This window comes from Pristiophorus japonicus, chromosome 7 (assembly GCF_044704955.1).
Source record: "Pristiophorus japonicus isolate sPriJap1 chromosome 7, sPriJap1.hap1, whole genome shotgun sequence".
NCBI classification, from domain to species: Eukaryota; Metazoa; Chordata; class Chondrichthyes; family Pristiophoridae; genus Pristiophorus; species Pristiophorus japonicus.
Genome location: NC_091983.1, coordinates 164,382,723 through 164,399,160, shown reverse-complemented (window position 1 = coordinate 164,399,160; position 16,438 = coordinate 164,382,723). Strand labels below are relative to the sequence as shown.

At 44.9% G+C, this 16,438-nt stretch overlaps 1 protein-coding gene and 2 pseudogenes across 1 annotated transcript in view; all 3 read right to left on the bottom strand.

Annotated features, from left to right (window-relative positions):
• Positions 1 to 16,438, bottom strand: part of sgk1 (serum/glucocorticoid regulated kinase 1) — a 136,288-nt gene that overhangs the window by 31,005 nt on the left and 88,845 nt on the right. The gene's annotated exons all lie outside the window — the stretch shown is intronic.
• Positions 11,608 to 11,808, bottom strand: LOC139267527 (U2 spliceosomal RNA; annotated as a pseudogene).
• LOC139267553 (U2 spliceosomal RNA) lies at positions 11,943 to 12,180 on the bottom strand (annotated as a pseudogene).

Here is a 16,438-nt window from a genome sequence, read left to right as displayed (position 1 = left end):
TACTGTGACACTCCTTAACTGTCTTGATCCCTTAAAATTTCATTTACATACAAATTTCCTCTTTCTTTCCAGCTTTCTGCCCGCAGTGAAAGTTAAAATCCACCCCGCCCCCCCACCCCTGTCAGGACCTGCACCTGACCAGAGATCTAGGTGGTGCAATGAGTTAGACGGTGGTCTAAACTGTGGGACCTGGGTTCAAATCCAGGCCAGATTGGTAGGATGAATGTTTCCTCTGTCTGCTGTCTGTAAAGGGGGCCTATGTTAAAGGAGTTGGGTAGTCTTACCACAGTCCCTAGTGTACATTGGCCCAAATCACAGATTGTCTGCAATTGGGCACAAATTAGAAATCTCACTCAGCGAGACCACAGGATAGCTGCTATGGGAAAAATGTCACATTGGTGCAATACTGGATGTTCTTCTGAGGGTGGAGCATTTTGATGGGGCAGAGTAGAAGCTTTACTCTGTACCTTTCTGAGCCATAGCAGAGCTGGGGGTGAATGGTGGGATCGATTTTAACTTTCACTGCGGGCAGAAAGCCAGAAAGAAAAATCGGTGGAGTGTATAACGAAACGAGCATCCGATCTGCTAGCTCAATACATTGTCTTCAGGAGAAAACATGAATAAACAAAGAAAAAAAGGATTAATCATTTCTTTTCAGTGGTCTCTTTTTCAACTGCAGTAGTGTAGTGTTCAAAACAAAATGATCTCACCATGTGACAGACATGACTAATGGTCACGACTGCTTACCAAGAGCTGATATTAATAACTGATATTAGTAACTGATTTATCAATAAAAAAGAAAAGTACCTCTCTTTAGCATGACAAAATCCAGCTGGCCAAACCAATGCAAATCTTCAATATAAATTGTTCTTCTTTGCTATCTTCAATCTGATATTTCTGATCACCAAATACACACTAAACCTTCAGATGAAATTATGTAATTGCAAGCCGCATAACTGCTACCATAGCAACCAACAAACTTGTAAACAAGTCTGTTCCAAAATCATATAAATATTATATAATGCAAATAGTTAATCATTAAATGTATCCAATTTCATAAATGTCTAGAGTATATCAAATATGCTACATAAAATCAGCAGTTTATTTATATTAAATGTGCTTGTCTGTGGGTTTTTCTTTCCTGAACTGCATCCCTAAATATTTGAATGTACAGGAATCTCAAATTGTTCTGAAATTTGTTGATGGTGATCTGGGGAATCTGAAGGAAATTTATAGTTCAGGTGGTGCAAATAGGTCAGCTCAAAGTCACTATTGATGAACCAAAGAAAGGAAGAAGAAAAACTTATATAGCACCTTTCCTGGCCTGAGGATGTCCCAACACTTCACAGCCAATGAAGTACTTTTGAAGCATAGTAACTATTTACACCTGCTTTCTGATCTTATACTTGTAGATTAAACATGTGCTACCAGAATCATGTGTGGCCAGTGAGTATAATCATGTAATTATATATTTGAAATCTTGCATATAGCACACAGTAACCTTAACTCTTATGTCACGCTTTTATAATAAAAGTCACATGTCATCAAGTCACAATGGAAAGAATATCTAAACATGTCAACATTTTATAATGGGAAAATTCTAAACATATCACCATCATGGTTTGTTCATGAACTAATTGATTCACTCCAAGTGCTTTTTGGAAATGTTTTTGTATGCCAGTTTATCTCAGTAACTGAAATTTCTAATGAACAAAATAAGGTTAAAATATATTTTTTAAGTACACATTTATGAACAATATAAGTAAGTTTATCAATTAATTCTTTGTTGTGTGTTTTAATACCTTCATTAACTGCTGTAGTTGCTGTGTAACTTTACAATATAAAGAAGAGTATGCATGCAGAAGATGAAGAGGAGGCCAATGATGGTGCAGTAACAGAGGAGATGGACGAAGAAGAGAAAATGGAACAGTCAGAGGTTCATCCAGAAAGAGAGAGTGGTACAGCAACTATTCATTGAAACTGTTTCCAGTATTTCCCAGATCCAGAGTCTGTACAAGTATTGCAGATGTATGAAACATCATAAAATGTTTCCAAAAATAACATACTGTATGTTTACATCTACTGCACCTTAACTGATACCTTATACCTTCTGACCATTAACTATTACCTGAACATAGCCTTTCCCAATAAAAACAGTTTGCACTAAGGAGAAATAAAATGCTCTAAATTTACTAGACCATATTTATATTTATTTCTAGTCACCATGCATCTCCTGAGTATAGTATTAGGCAATCCCTCGTATCGAGGATGACCTGCTTCCTCACCAAAAATGGATGAGTTCACAGGTGTTTCAATGAGGGACTTGACATTCTAGGTCCCGAACGACATATTGAAGGGTGGACGATGCCTGTGCGTGGATTTTTTAACGTGGGATGGCCGTTGCACACCAGCCACACACGGGCTTGACAGAGCTAGGTCTTGATCCAGTGGCAAGCGCTAGCCAAGACGACTGGAGACCAGCTCTGCTGCACGAACCTAGTACACACATATGCTCCTACTATCCATAGATCACAGTGTGGGCTGGCCCATGATGCCCCTGGGCCTCAGCTCTCCTGGGCCCCGATCTCTTACTGCTCCTCCGCCCCAATCAAAAATGGAGCAGTTAGAAACAGGACATCAATTAGTCTCCTTTTATCTTGGAGACATCAAATATCAACACTGTTATTTGAAATATAAAAATATTAAACTCCAGCCTAGTTGAAGGGTTATTAACATCAGCAGAAACAAACACCAGCTAACAGAATGAACACGATTCAGTAGGACGTGAATAACAGCAGCAATAACAGCAGAATCCAAACATTGCAGTCACTTGTGAACTCACTGGTGTGCCAGCAGGTTGGATGACTAAGTGAATCCCTTCCCACACTCAGGTTGTTCACCTGCATCTCCTTAGTGACCCCTTAAACTTTGTTTCTTCTGGTACTTAGGGTGAGAAATTCGGAAATGAGGCGCTAACTTTAAAAGTTGAAAAAAATTAGCGGCAGGCGCTAATGATATTTAACTTTAAAAAAAATTGGGGGTTTGTGCTCCAGGAAGGAAGTGAAGCACTCGCTCTTCTTCCTTCCTGGAGCACAAAAGGACACAGGTGGGGCGGTAGGTGTGCAGTCCTGCACAAAGGGCCATGCAGCGCTGCCGCGTTCAAAGGCTCCTTCCCTCCCTTAAAGGGAAGGGTGATCGCTGCAGGCTCTGCATTGGAAACACTTACCTGATCCACAATGACAGCCACGATCCAGCCCGATCAGCCTGATGCACTGCAGCAGAGTGCCAGGCTGATCGATCGCGACCGAAGAGAATTGAAAAAAATTGACGGTATTGTAGAAATGTTTTCACTTACATCGGCGATTTTGCCTTCACGTTTCGCCCCCAAAGCGCTCAGCCTCCTACAGCTACCATGTTTTCACCCTGCGATACTGCAGGGGGCGGATTTGATGTTCGGGTCCGGGGTGATGCACTCGGCAATGACATCATGATCTCCGGGCGAAGGAGATCGGGGCACAACATCCTGCCACTGCCACAAACCTCCCGCCAAAGTTAGCGGAGTTGTTCATCTCACCGCGCCCGGTCGGTAAGTGGTTAGCATCCTGTTATTGCCCCCGGAGGCTATAACGGGAGGTGCTAAGCAGGCCAATTTCTAGGCCTTAATCTATTAGTACATCTATGTACTCCCTTTGTTGGAGAAGAAAGGGTGGTGGCAGGACGCTGATATTCATTGTGTTGTGTATGCAATAACTCAATAGACTGAATACTGTAAACTCCGAACAGGTACAAACCTGGCTCTACTTTATTAGGGTCCAAAGTGATTACATTACAAGATGGCTGGCCTTTTATATCTGGGCCGCACATACGTGCGCACAGCCCAATGACCTCAGTCAGTGGCGCCACCTGGTGGCTAGTAAACCCCAAGCATACATACATGACAATATCCCCCTTTAAGATATTAGTAACGGTCTTTTTACAAATTGAGACGGTCCAGGGCTTTCTGCTCCTGAGTTGAACGTCTCTGTTCAACTCCAGCCTTGGGCGAGCGTTCTGAGTCTGTTATGACTGGGGGCTGGGCAGCCGATCCGATGGGAGTGGCATTGACCACGTCAGGGATTGAAAGTCCAGATTCATTGATGACAGTGGAGTCCTCTGATGACTGAGGGTAGGTTGGTTGGTCACTGATTGTGTCTTCCTCAGACTGTTCCGGTTCATCCGTGTGCCACAGCTTTATCTGATCGACATGTTTCCTGCATGTCTGCCCATTCTTGAGCTTAACGATAAACACTCTGTTACCCTCCTTGGCCGTAACAGTACCGGCGATCCATTTGGGACCTTGACCATAATTCAGTACATACACAGGATCATTGATAGGAATGTCGCGTGATACAGTAGCGCAATCATGATACCCTTGCTGACTTTGACGTCTGTATTCAACACGATTATTCAAGTCAGGGTGGACAAGAGAGAGCCTGGTCTTGAGACCTCTCTTCATCAATAGTTCAGCAGGGGAGACCCCGGTAAGCATATGGGGTCTTGTCCTGTAACTAAACAATATGCGTGACAAGCGAGTTTGCTGTGAACCTTGAATTACACGTTTCATACTCTGCTTGATGGTTTGGACCGCACACTCTGCGGGTTTGAATGGTGCTGACCTCATATGTTTGATACCATTGAGTTTCATGAACTCTTGAAACTCCATAGTGGTGAACCAAGAACCGTTGTCGCTTGCAACGATATCAGGCAGACCATGCGTAGCAAACATGACACGAAAGCTCTCAATGGTAGCTATGAATGTGCTGGATGACATGATTGTACACTCTATCCACTTGGAATAAGCATCCACCACAACTAAGAACATCTTTCCCAGGAAGGGACCTGCAAAGTCGATGTGGATCCTGGACCATGGTTTAGGTGGCCACGACCACAGACTCAGCGGCGATTCCGCTGATGCTTTACTAAGCTGCATGCAAGTGTTGCACTGATGCACACATGATTCCAGATCAGAATCAATTCCAGGCCACCATACATGAGATCTGGCAATGTCTTTCATCATGACAATACCGGGATTTGTGCTATGTAGATCATGCACAAATTTCTCTCTGCCTTTCTTGTGCATAACAAACTCGATTACCCCACAGTATATAATCTGATTGAATGGATAATTTGTCTTTGCGATGGATGTAAGGTTTGGTCTACTCACACATTTGTTTGGGTATGGCAGACCAATCACCACTAAAGATACAACATTTCACAACCGATAATATCGAGTCCTGGCTGATCCAGGTCTTAACTTGTTGGGCTGTGACAGGGGTTCCTTCACGTTCAAAAGCATCCATGACTAACAGTAGGTCTGCCAGTTGTTGTGTTTCCACCTCCGGTGTGGGCAACGGCAGACAGCTCAATGCATCGGCACAATTCTCAGTGCCAGGTCTATGGCGAATGAGATAATCATAGGCAGATAATGTCAGCGCCCACCTTTGGATGTGGGACGATGCATTGGTATTGATACCTTTGTTTTCCGAAAACAATGAAATGAGTGGCTTGTGATCTGTTTCCAGTTCAAACCGAAGACCAAACAGGTACTGATGCATCTTTGTAACCCCATACACACAGGCTAGTGCTTCTTTCTCTACCATGCTGTCGGCTCTTTCCGCCTTTGACAAACTTTTTGAAGCATATGCAACAGGTTGTAATTTGCCTGATTCATTAGCTTGTTGGAGCACGCAACCAACTCCATAAGACGAAGCATCACAGGCCAATACTAGACGCTTATACGGATCATAATGAACCAGCCGCTTGTGAGAGCAAAGCAGATTAGTAGCTTTCTCAAAAGCTCTATCTTGAGACGCACCCCAAACCCAGTTGTCGCCTTTTCTTAGCAGCATGTGCAGTGGCTCTAGTAAGGTACTCAATCTAGGTAAGAAATTCCTGAAGTAGTTGAGTAGACCAAGTAATGAATGCAGCTCCGTCACATTCTGAGGCTTGAGTGAATTTTTGATGGCCTCGGTTTTCGAGTCCGTAGGCCTGATACCGTCAGCAGCAAATTTCTTACCCAGGAATTCGACTTTCGGTGCCATGAAGATGCACTTTGAGCATTTCAGTCTGAGTCCCACTTTGTCCAGACGATGTAGAACCTCTTCCAGGTTTTTCAGATGTTCGGCGGAGTCACGACCTGTGACCAGCATGTCATCTTGGAACACGACGGTTCTAGCGATGGACTTCAGTAGACTCTCCATGTTCCTCTGAAATATGACTGCAGCTGAGTGAATTCCAAAAGAGCACCTGTTGTAGATAAATAGTCCTTTATGAGTGTTGATGTACGTAAGTTTCTTCGACGTGTCGACCAGCTCCTGTGTCATGTAGGCCGACGTCAGATCCAGTTTTGTGAACAACTTCACCCCGGCTAACGTTGCAAACAGGTCATCAGCCGTCGGTAACGGGTATTCATTCTGTTTCGAAACTTGGTTGATCGTAACCTTGTAGTCTCCACAAATCCTGACAGTGCCATCACTTTTTAACATGGGAACAATGAGGCTGGCCCATTCGTTAAATTCAACCGGTGATATGACCCCTTCACGCTGGAGTCTGTCCAGTTCGATTTTGACCTTCTCCCTCATCATGTATGGAACTGCCCGAGCTTTATGATGGATGGGTCTTGCATTTGAGTCCACGTGGATCTGCACCTTGGCTCCTGTGAAATTGCCGATGCCAGGTTCAAATAGTGAGGGGAACTTGCTCAGCACTTGAGCACATGGAGTATCCTCCCCCGATTACAACGCTTTGATATCGTTCCAGTTCCATTTGATTTTTTTCTAACCAGTTCCTGCCGAACAGCATCGGGCCATTGCCTGGAATAATCCATAATGGTAAATCATGAACCGCACCATCATGCGACACCTTGATTACTGCACTGCCAATCACCGTTATGAGTTCTTTAGTGTACATACGCAACTTGGCATTGACTGAACTCAGCTTAGGCCTCACAGCCTTAGTATCCCACAGCCTGTCAAATGTCCTTTGGCTCATTATTGATTGACTCGCACCCGTGTTCAATTCCATCGATATTGGCACACCGTTAAGTTTTACATTAATCATTATCGGTTGGCTCTTTGTTAGGAACAAATACAGTCCATACACTTCCTCCTCTGGTATCTCAGATTGCATATCCGGATCCGTGCTAGACTGGTCATCATCGTCCATGTGGTGTGTCGCAGCACGCTTGCTCAGTTGCGGACACATGCGCTGGAGATGCCCCACTCTCGAACAGCCTTTACAAATATACTGTTTAAACCGACACTGATGATGCCGATGATTTCCCTCACATCGCCAACACGGTGATATCGGATTCATTCCCTTTGGCGTACTTTGAGCAGCCACAGGTTTCACGTACGCAGTTGGGTAGGCCCTGCCATATGCAGTTCTGCCAAACGACGATACTATCTTGTTTACAGTATTTGTTGAGTTCCGATTTTTTAAATGATATCTGCTTTAAGCTTTTGTCCATGGTCATGCATGATTGGGCAATCGTGATGGCCTTGCTCAAATCCAGCGTCTCCACCACCAGTAGCTTATGCAGGATCACCTCGTGGTTGGTGCCGATTACAAAGAAGTCCCGCAGCATATCTGCCAACGCAGTTTCGAACTTACGCGGTCCAGCTAGACATCTTAGGTTGGCAACGAATTCTGATACATCCTGGCCCTCAGAACGAACGTGCGTATAGAATCGATATCTTGAGATGATGATGCTTTCATCTGTTTGAGATGGTCATGTACCAGAACACACAATATTTCATAGTCCTTGTCCGTTGGAGGAGAGAGGAGATTCTTTATGAGTCCATAGATTTTCAGACCGCAAACCGTGAGGAGGACCGCCCAGCATCGAACTGCGTCTGCCTCTTTCTCCATTTTGCGGGCTACGAAGTCTGCCCAATCTTCTCTCTCCACAAATCACTCCAGATTTCCAATTGTGCTCATTTTTACATGCAAAAGTTCTTGTTATCTCATCGCCAAATGTTGTGTATTCAATAGACTGAATACTGTAAACTCCGAACCAGTACAAACCTGGCTCTACTTTATTAGGGCCCAAAGTGATTACATTACAAGATGGCTGGCCTTTTATACCTGGGCCGCACACATGTGCACACAGCCCATTGACCTCCAACAGTGGCACCACCTGGTGGCTAGTAAATCCGAGCATACATACATGCCACATTGCAAGCCTCAAGGGATGGAGAACCTCTAATGGTAGAGTTGTACTTCATGATGTGGCCCAGTTACAGCTGGAGCCATGTCCACCTCTGAAACATTGCACACCTTCATTCCTACTTCAACTCTCTACCACTGAAAGAGTCACAGTCTCAGGATAAGGGGTCAGCCATTTAAGACTGAGATGAGAATTTCTTCATTCAGAGGATTGTTAATCTTTGGAATTCTCTAAGATTGAGATTACTAGATATTTGGACACTAAGGAAATCAAGGGATATGTGGATAGGGTGGGAAAGTGGAGTTGGTGTCGAAGTTCAGCCATGATCTTATTGAATGAAGGAGCAGGCTCAATGGGCCATATGGTCTGCTTCTGCTCCTATTTCTTATGTTCTTATGAAACCTTCATCCATGCATTTGTCACTTCAGTGTCTCATTTCTCCAATGTACTCTTCGCGGACATCTCCAGCTCTACTCTACACAAACTCTCACACATCCAGTGGAACAGCGCATTGCCATGACATTCTCACACTCTGGAATTCTTTTTGTAAACCTTTTCAGCTTATTAAGTCTCTCTCAAATGCCTCCTTAAAAAGGTATCTCTTTGACGTTGCTTTCAGTTCCGTCTCCCCACCACCCCTCACTCCCAACTCCTACTCTTAGTTGAGTATCCACTGCACCTTCTGTAAATTGCATTGGGATATTTTGTTACAGTAAAAGCAGTATACAAATTCAAGTTTGTGTTGTGTCAGCAGTGCACTCAATAGGCAGTTCAAGATAATGTAGATGGACCAAGAAATACTTAAAACCTCATATTTATATCTTAAGCCTAGACTTGACCTCTATGGGTAATCTCTCAATCCCGGAGATACTTACAGCAGCTATTTCTCTTTTTGGTGGCTTAGAGTGCTTTTTTCTAAAAGTAATCTTTACTTCTATAGATTTACTTTGCTGGGAATCATCACAAGTTTAGTTTCTACTAGACATTAATACAGAATGTCCATCAGTGAAACCAGTGAAAGAAGCCGTACAAATTCCATTCTCCGCAATGACGTTTGGTCAGTTTCCACAGACTGTGAGTCAGCCCAGTGGTGCCACTGAACAATTTCTTTGATTTGTTCTTGTAATTTTCAGTTACAGTCTGTATCACGAGCCTCAGGAGAAATCTTTTCTGCTAACCAAGTTGCATAGTGGGTCAAAAGGGGTAGATTTTCTGAGTCCTGCCCCTGGTAAGATACTGCTTCAGAATGGAAAATCTATCCTAAAGTCTAAACATACAGGGGTAGAAATCGGTGTGTGATGCGGCAGTTTTTTGGGCATAAAACGGGTGCAAAGCACATCAATTTAGCAATGGAACAGTCTGCACCCAATTTGCACAGGCACTGGGCCCACTGCTAAATTCGTGGGACCATTTATTAGCCATTCTGGGCGGTTAATGCAAAGCTGCAAAATCGATAAGGAAATTTTAAAATTCAAATATTACTTCAGCTTAACTTTTCCCAGAGCCTTTTCTTTTTCCCTATTTTCTCACTCATTTGTTTTCATTATTTTAACTTTTAGAACTAATAAATGTGATTTTTTTTTTTGCTACTTAAAAACACAACCTTAAACACTTTAACTTGTTTTAATTTGCCTTCGAGATCCCACCTCCACATTGAAAGAATTGTCCTCTGACTAGCTGACAATTGTCCCGAAAGCCATTTTCTCAGGCAAGTGAGTACCAGATCTCTAAAGACTGATATAATCTGTCAGAGACATAACCAGATCAGTCTTTGATGGATTTAAAGTGTCAAACAGAGACCTGTGCTGCAGGATTATTTTACCTGTTGTGCTACAGTTGGCCAAAATGCAGATGAATTAATGAAGGGAAAAAAATTCACCCAACATTCCTGAGTATTATCCAGTGACTTTTGTTGAAAGTGTGTGGTTGTCGGGTTCAGTCTCCGCTGTAAAACCCTCCGCAGTCAGATAACCTGCACACAAGCACTGCCTTGGTCTGTGTATAAAAGGTAGTCACTTGGGTGAGATACCAAAGTGCGGCTGAGACCCTCCAAACCATTCATTAGTGTGAGGAGGGAGGGAGGGAGACAACGGGACAGGAGTAAAAGTAACACAAAATCTGTTGTACATAATTATGTATATAAAATTGTGCTGCAGTTTAGCTCGTATCACATTCTTCTCATTTAATTCAACGATAATATACATTGAAAGGAGTATTGACATAACCTTTGGATGTCCTCAGAGGCTATGTAAAAGTTTGAACTAGCTTTTAACCTTTAGACTCTCATAAGATTGAAAACTTTAGCAGGTAACACGTGTCATTATGTGAGTAATAGACTAAAGGTTAATTAACCTTTCTTTTCCACGTCACCAAAAGCACTGGATGTAACAGGTGAAGGTTGTTCATCAAGCAGGTAAAACTGACGAGTGTTCATTTTAGCCCATATCTTATTTAATTTTATACAATACAACCAACATCACCAAAACAGATTAATTACTCATTTATCTCATTTGCTATTTGATTGGGAAACACAAGAGGGTTAACAGTGAGAGGCTGGGTAATAAGTATAGAGGGTATGATAGGGGTAGGAGATTGAGGTATGGGATATGGCAAATGGGAAATGAGAATTGCACACAGAGGGTATAGGATGGAGGTAGGAGATAGGAGGTATGGTATTGGGGACTGAGGATATGGGACAAGGGGGTATTGGATAGGGGATTGTAGGTATGGGGGCAGGGTTATGGGAAAAGAGTATGGAAGTGGGAATCATTTGATAGCTCTTTCAAAGAACCGGCACAGGCACGATGGGCCCAACGGCCTCATTCTATTCATCTGTTTGTGGGACATTGCTGCGTGCAAATTGACTGGTGTGCTACAGCAACTACCCCTCAAAACGATTTTATTAGTTGTGAAGAACTATGGGATGTCATGAAAATGCAATATCTTTATTTTTTTTTACAAAAATATAAGAGGACAGTTACTAATAATTCAGCAAGCAGATAATCGGGGGGGCAATTTTCAGTTTGGTCACGGGCGGAAAACTTAAGGTTCTGGATCAGCTGTCCATTGAAGTCAATGGAAGGAGAAGTCTGGTGGGGTGCATAAGAGCTAGCCGATCGTAGCCGCCAGGTTTCCGCCCGCGCCCAAGCTGAAAATGATACCCCCTAAATTTCTATTAAAGGCACCCAGGCAGAAGGATTACCCTGTAAGTTAGGCGTTATGAAATCGTAAACACATATGTAAAGACGTGTTTATGAATTTTTTTTTAATGTTTTATTCGTTGCCAATCTTTCCAATTCTTTGTCAGATCAACTTGTCAGATCACAAACGCCAGAGGTCACCTTGGGCCCATTCAAGAATCACTCTGCGCCAATATTTTTGCTCTTAGCCAAAAGGCCTAGAGCCAAAGCACCGTTCCTGGAAGTACTGCAATACCAGGTTCGTGCCATGGAGGTGGATGGGTCAAGCCCCCCACCCACCTCCTATTTCCAAAAAGCATAGGAGAACCACCTTCCTGATCCAGGGAGAACCACTTTCTGGTCATGGTTACTCCCCTGTCAGGTCAGTTACGCATGATCTTAGCCAAAAGGCCGAGAAGCGCACGTGTTTATGAATTTTTTTAAATTTTTTATTCGTTGCCAATCTTTCCAAATCTTTGTCAAATCACAAACGCCAGAGGTCACCTTGCACACATCAAGGATCACTCTGCGCCAATGCTCTTAGCCAAAAGGCCTAGAGCCACTGCACCGTTCCTGGAAGTACTGCAATACCAGGTTCGTGCCATGGAGGTGGATGGGTCAGGCCCCCCACACACCTCCGTGGAGGTGGATGGGTCAAGCCACCCCACCCACCTCCTATTTCCAAAAAGCATAGGAGAATCACCTTCCTGATCCAGGAAGAACCACGTTGGGGTCATGGTTACTCCCCTGTCAGGTCAGTTACGCATGATCTTAGCCAAAAGGCCGAGAAGCCGAGTGTTTCTGAATTTTTTTTTTTAATCGTAGCCAATCTTTCCAATTCTTTGTCAGATCACAAACGCTTATTGTAGTAGATGCATACTCGAATGGATCGAGTGCATCATTCTGAATTCATGCACGACATCCAACACCGTGGAAAGCCTACGTGTGATCTTTGCAACCCATGGCTTGCCGGACATCCTGGTTAGTGATAATGGCCCATGTTTCACAAGCTATGAATTCTGAGAGTTCATGTTGGGCAATGGCATCAACCACGTCAGGACTGCGCCGTTCAAGCTGGCCTCCAATGGCCAGGCGGAATGTGCGGTCCAAATCATTAAGCAAGGTATGCTCAGGATTCAGGGACCCTCCCTACAATGCCGCCTATCGCGCCTCTTCCTGGCCTATAGATCCCGACCGCACTCGTTCACGGGGGTCCCGCCCGCAAAGCTACTAATGAAATGGACACTCAAAACTCGGTTGTCCCTCATTCACCCAGTCCTGACCGACATAGTTGAGGGCAAGCGCCAGTCACAAAATGAGTACCATGACCGTAATTCGAGGGGGAGATGTATAGAAATAAATGATCCTGTATTCGTCCTCAATCACGCCATGGGGCCCAAATGGCTTGAGGGTACTGTAATTGACAAAGAGGGGAATAGGTTCATCGTGGTAAAACTGAACAATTGTCAGATATGCCACAAGCATCTGGACCAAGTAAAAAAAAGGTTCAGCATCGACACGGAGGAACCTGAAGTAGACCATGAGCGAGAGGTCACACTACCACCAGTGAACAAGTAACAAGAGCAATCAGAAGAATGCACAGTCCCTGCGGTCAGCCTGGACAGGCCGGAAGCACCACAGGTGACAGACACTCACGTCAGTGTCCAACAACCAGAGCCCCAACTGCCACTCCACGAGGGAGCGCAGACCACCTGAAAGACTAAACCTATGATCCGAATAAGACTTTGGGGGTGGGGGGGGAAGGTGATGTCATGTTTGTAACCACAATGTAACACCACTGTATTACTGTATACACTCAACCTAGATGCACACCTTGACCACAAGGGGTGAACTTGTGGGAGACACTCCTTACCTGATCACACAGGTATATAAAGGGAGGTCCCACGCAGGGTCATCACTTCTGGAGTCCTGAAATAAAGAGTTAAGGTCACGGAGTGACCTTGTCCCCAGAATGTGCCTCATTTGTGGTTTCATGCTGTAGAGTAAGGACTTTACAACGAGGAGTTGTAATTTTCTTCCATCACCCCATCCCATTTACTTTATATATATTTAAAATATTTTGGAATGCTGCTGCTGGTATTTCATGAGGCAATCGTATTAAACTTGGACAAAGCTAATATAGCAGCGAGAATCTGTACACAGTGGAAGTCCCATCACATATGCACCTCATTATATTGTGCAGTTTTATCTTTTTCCTGTGTGATGTGTTGTGAACGTCCACCAAATATTTCCAAACGAGGGAAAAAGCTACTAACTGGTATTCATGTGGGAGTTAGGAAGTACAATATCATCATTATAGACAGTCCCTCAAAATCGAGGAAGACTTGCTTCCACTCTAAAACTGAGTTCTTAGGTGACTGAACAGTCCAATACCGGAATTACAGTCTCTGTCACAGGTGGGACAGACGGTCATTGAAGGAAAGGTTTGTTGGGGAGCCTGATTTGCCGCATGCTCCTTCCACTGCCTGCAGTTGCTTTCTACATGCTCTTAGTGATGAGACTCGAGGTGTTCAGCTCCCTCCTGGATGTTCTTCCTCCACTTAGGGCGGTCTTTGGCCAGGGACTCAAAGGTGTCGGTGGGGATGTTGCATTTTATCAAGGAAGCTTTGAGGGTGTCCTTGAAACCTTTTCTCTGCCCATCTGGGGCTCGCTTGCCGTGTAGGAGTCCCGAGTACACCGCTTGCTTTGGGAGTCTTGTGTCAGGCATGCGAACAATGTGGCCTTCCCAGTGGAGCTGGTTGAGTGTGGTCAGTGCTTTGATGCTGGGGAAGTTGGCCTGATCGAGGACACTAACATTGGTGTGTCTGTCCTCCCAGGGGATTTGCAGGATCTTGCGGAGACATCATTGGTGATATTTCTCCAGCAATTTGAGGTGTCTACTGTATATGGTCCACATTTCTGAGCCATACAGGAGGGCGGGTATCACTACAGACCTGCAGACCATAAGCTTGGTGCCAGATTTGAGGGCCTGGTCTTCGAACGCTCTCTTCTTCAGGCGGCCGAAGGCTGCGCTGGCGCACTGAAGGCAGTGATGAACCTCGTCGTCGATGTCTGCCCTTGCTGATAATAGGCTCCCGAGGTATGGAAAATGGTCCACGTTGTCCAGGGCCGCGCCATGGATCTTGATGACTGGGAAGTAGTGCTGTGTGGCGGGGTCAAGTTGGTGGAGGACCTTTGTCTTATGGATGTTTAGTGTAAGGCCCATGCTTTCGTACGCTTCAATGAAGATGTTGACTATGACTTGGAGTTCAGTCTCTGAATGTGCGCAGACACAAGCATCGTCCGCGTACTGTAGTTCAACAACAGAGGATGGCACGGTCTTGGATCTGGCCTGGAGATGACGAAGTTTGACCAGGTTCCCACTGGTTCTGTAGTTTTGTTCCACTCCAGTGGGGAGCTTATTGATTGTGAGGTGGAGCATTGCAATGAGGAAGCTCGAGAAGAGGGTTGGTGCGAAAATGCAGCCCTGCTTGACTCCAGTCCGGACATGGATTGGGTCTGTGATGGATCCATTGGTCAGGATCACGGCTTGCATGTCGTCGTGGAGCAGGCGGAGGATGGCGGCAAACTTTTGGGGGCAGCCAAAACGGAGGAAGACGCTCCATAGTCCCGCGTGATTAACAGTGTCAAAGGCCTTTGCAAGGTCAAAGAAGGCCATGTACAAGGGTTGGTGCCGTTCCCTGCATTTCTCTTGCAGTTTTTGTGCTGTAAAGATCATGTCTGTTGTACCCCGTAGTGGGTGGAAACTGCACTGAGACTCCGGGAGGAGCTCCTCAGCTACTGGGAGAAGACGGTTGAGGAGGATTCTAGTGATGAATTTCCCAGTGGCCGGCAACAGGGAGATTCCTCTGTAGTTGCTGTAAAGTCCTGACCCTACAGTACAGACTTACACGAGGCACATGCTGAAGTCAAGGTCACTCAGAACCTGCACCTTTATTTCACAGCTCTCCAATGCCACACTTGCCTGAGACCTTTCTTTATATACCTGTGTGGAACAGGTATGCAGTGTCTCCTGCAAGTGCACCCCTGGTGGTAAGGTATGCTTGTGGTTACAGGTCATATCTAGTTCCAGTCATGTATAGCATGGTAAGATACAGTTATGTACAGTAGTGTGAGATACATGACATTACCCTCCTCCAAGATCTTATTGTCTTTATAGATTCAGTCTCTCAGGTGGTCTACGCTCTCGCATGGAGCATCTTAGTTGTGGTTCAGTTGTTTGCCTTGGTGCCTGCTTTTCTTTCGGTGTGATTTCTGGTATCTCGCCTGGGCTGTCTATTTCGTTCAGTATGATTGTTGGTATCTCGCTTGGGCTGTCTGTTGAGATTGCCCTTTCCTCAGGTTGTTCCCTCTGTCTGTCCACCAGGTGTGGTGTGAGTTCCACATTGTAGTCTGCCTCTGGTTCTGCAGTGTTGTTGGTGAATCTACTTTTTACTTGGTCTACATGCCTCCGGCAGGTTTGGCCATTGTCCATTTGTACAACCAGCAGCCTGTTTCCTTCCATGCCTGTTACTGTCCCTGCAAGCCATTTGGGACCCCTGCCATAGTTTAGCACAAACACTTTGTCCCCTATCTCATTCCACCTCCCCCTTGAATTTCGGTCATGGTACTCAGTTAGCTTCCGGCGCTTTGCCTCAACAATTTCATGCATGTCTGGGAAGATTAACAAGAGCCTAGTCTTTAGGGTCCATTTCATCAATAGTTGTGCGGGGGGAACCCCAGTCAACGAATGTGGACGAGATCTTTATGCCAGCAGCAGTCACGACAGGCGGCTCTGCAGCATGGGACCTTGGATTTTAAGCATGCCTTGTTTAATGATTTGCACTGCTCGCTCCACCTGGCCATTGGAGGCCGGCTTGAATGGTGCCGTCTTAACATGATTCATGCCGTGGTCAACGATAAAATCTTGGAATTCTGCGCTGGTGAAGCACGGACCATTATCACTGACCAATATGTCAGGAATTCCGTGCATTGCAAACATGGTTCTAAGGCTCTCCACAGTGGTGGAGGTGGTGCTCGAGTTTAAAATGGT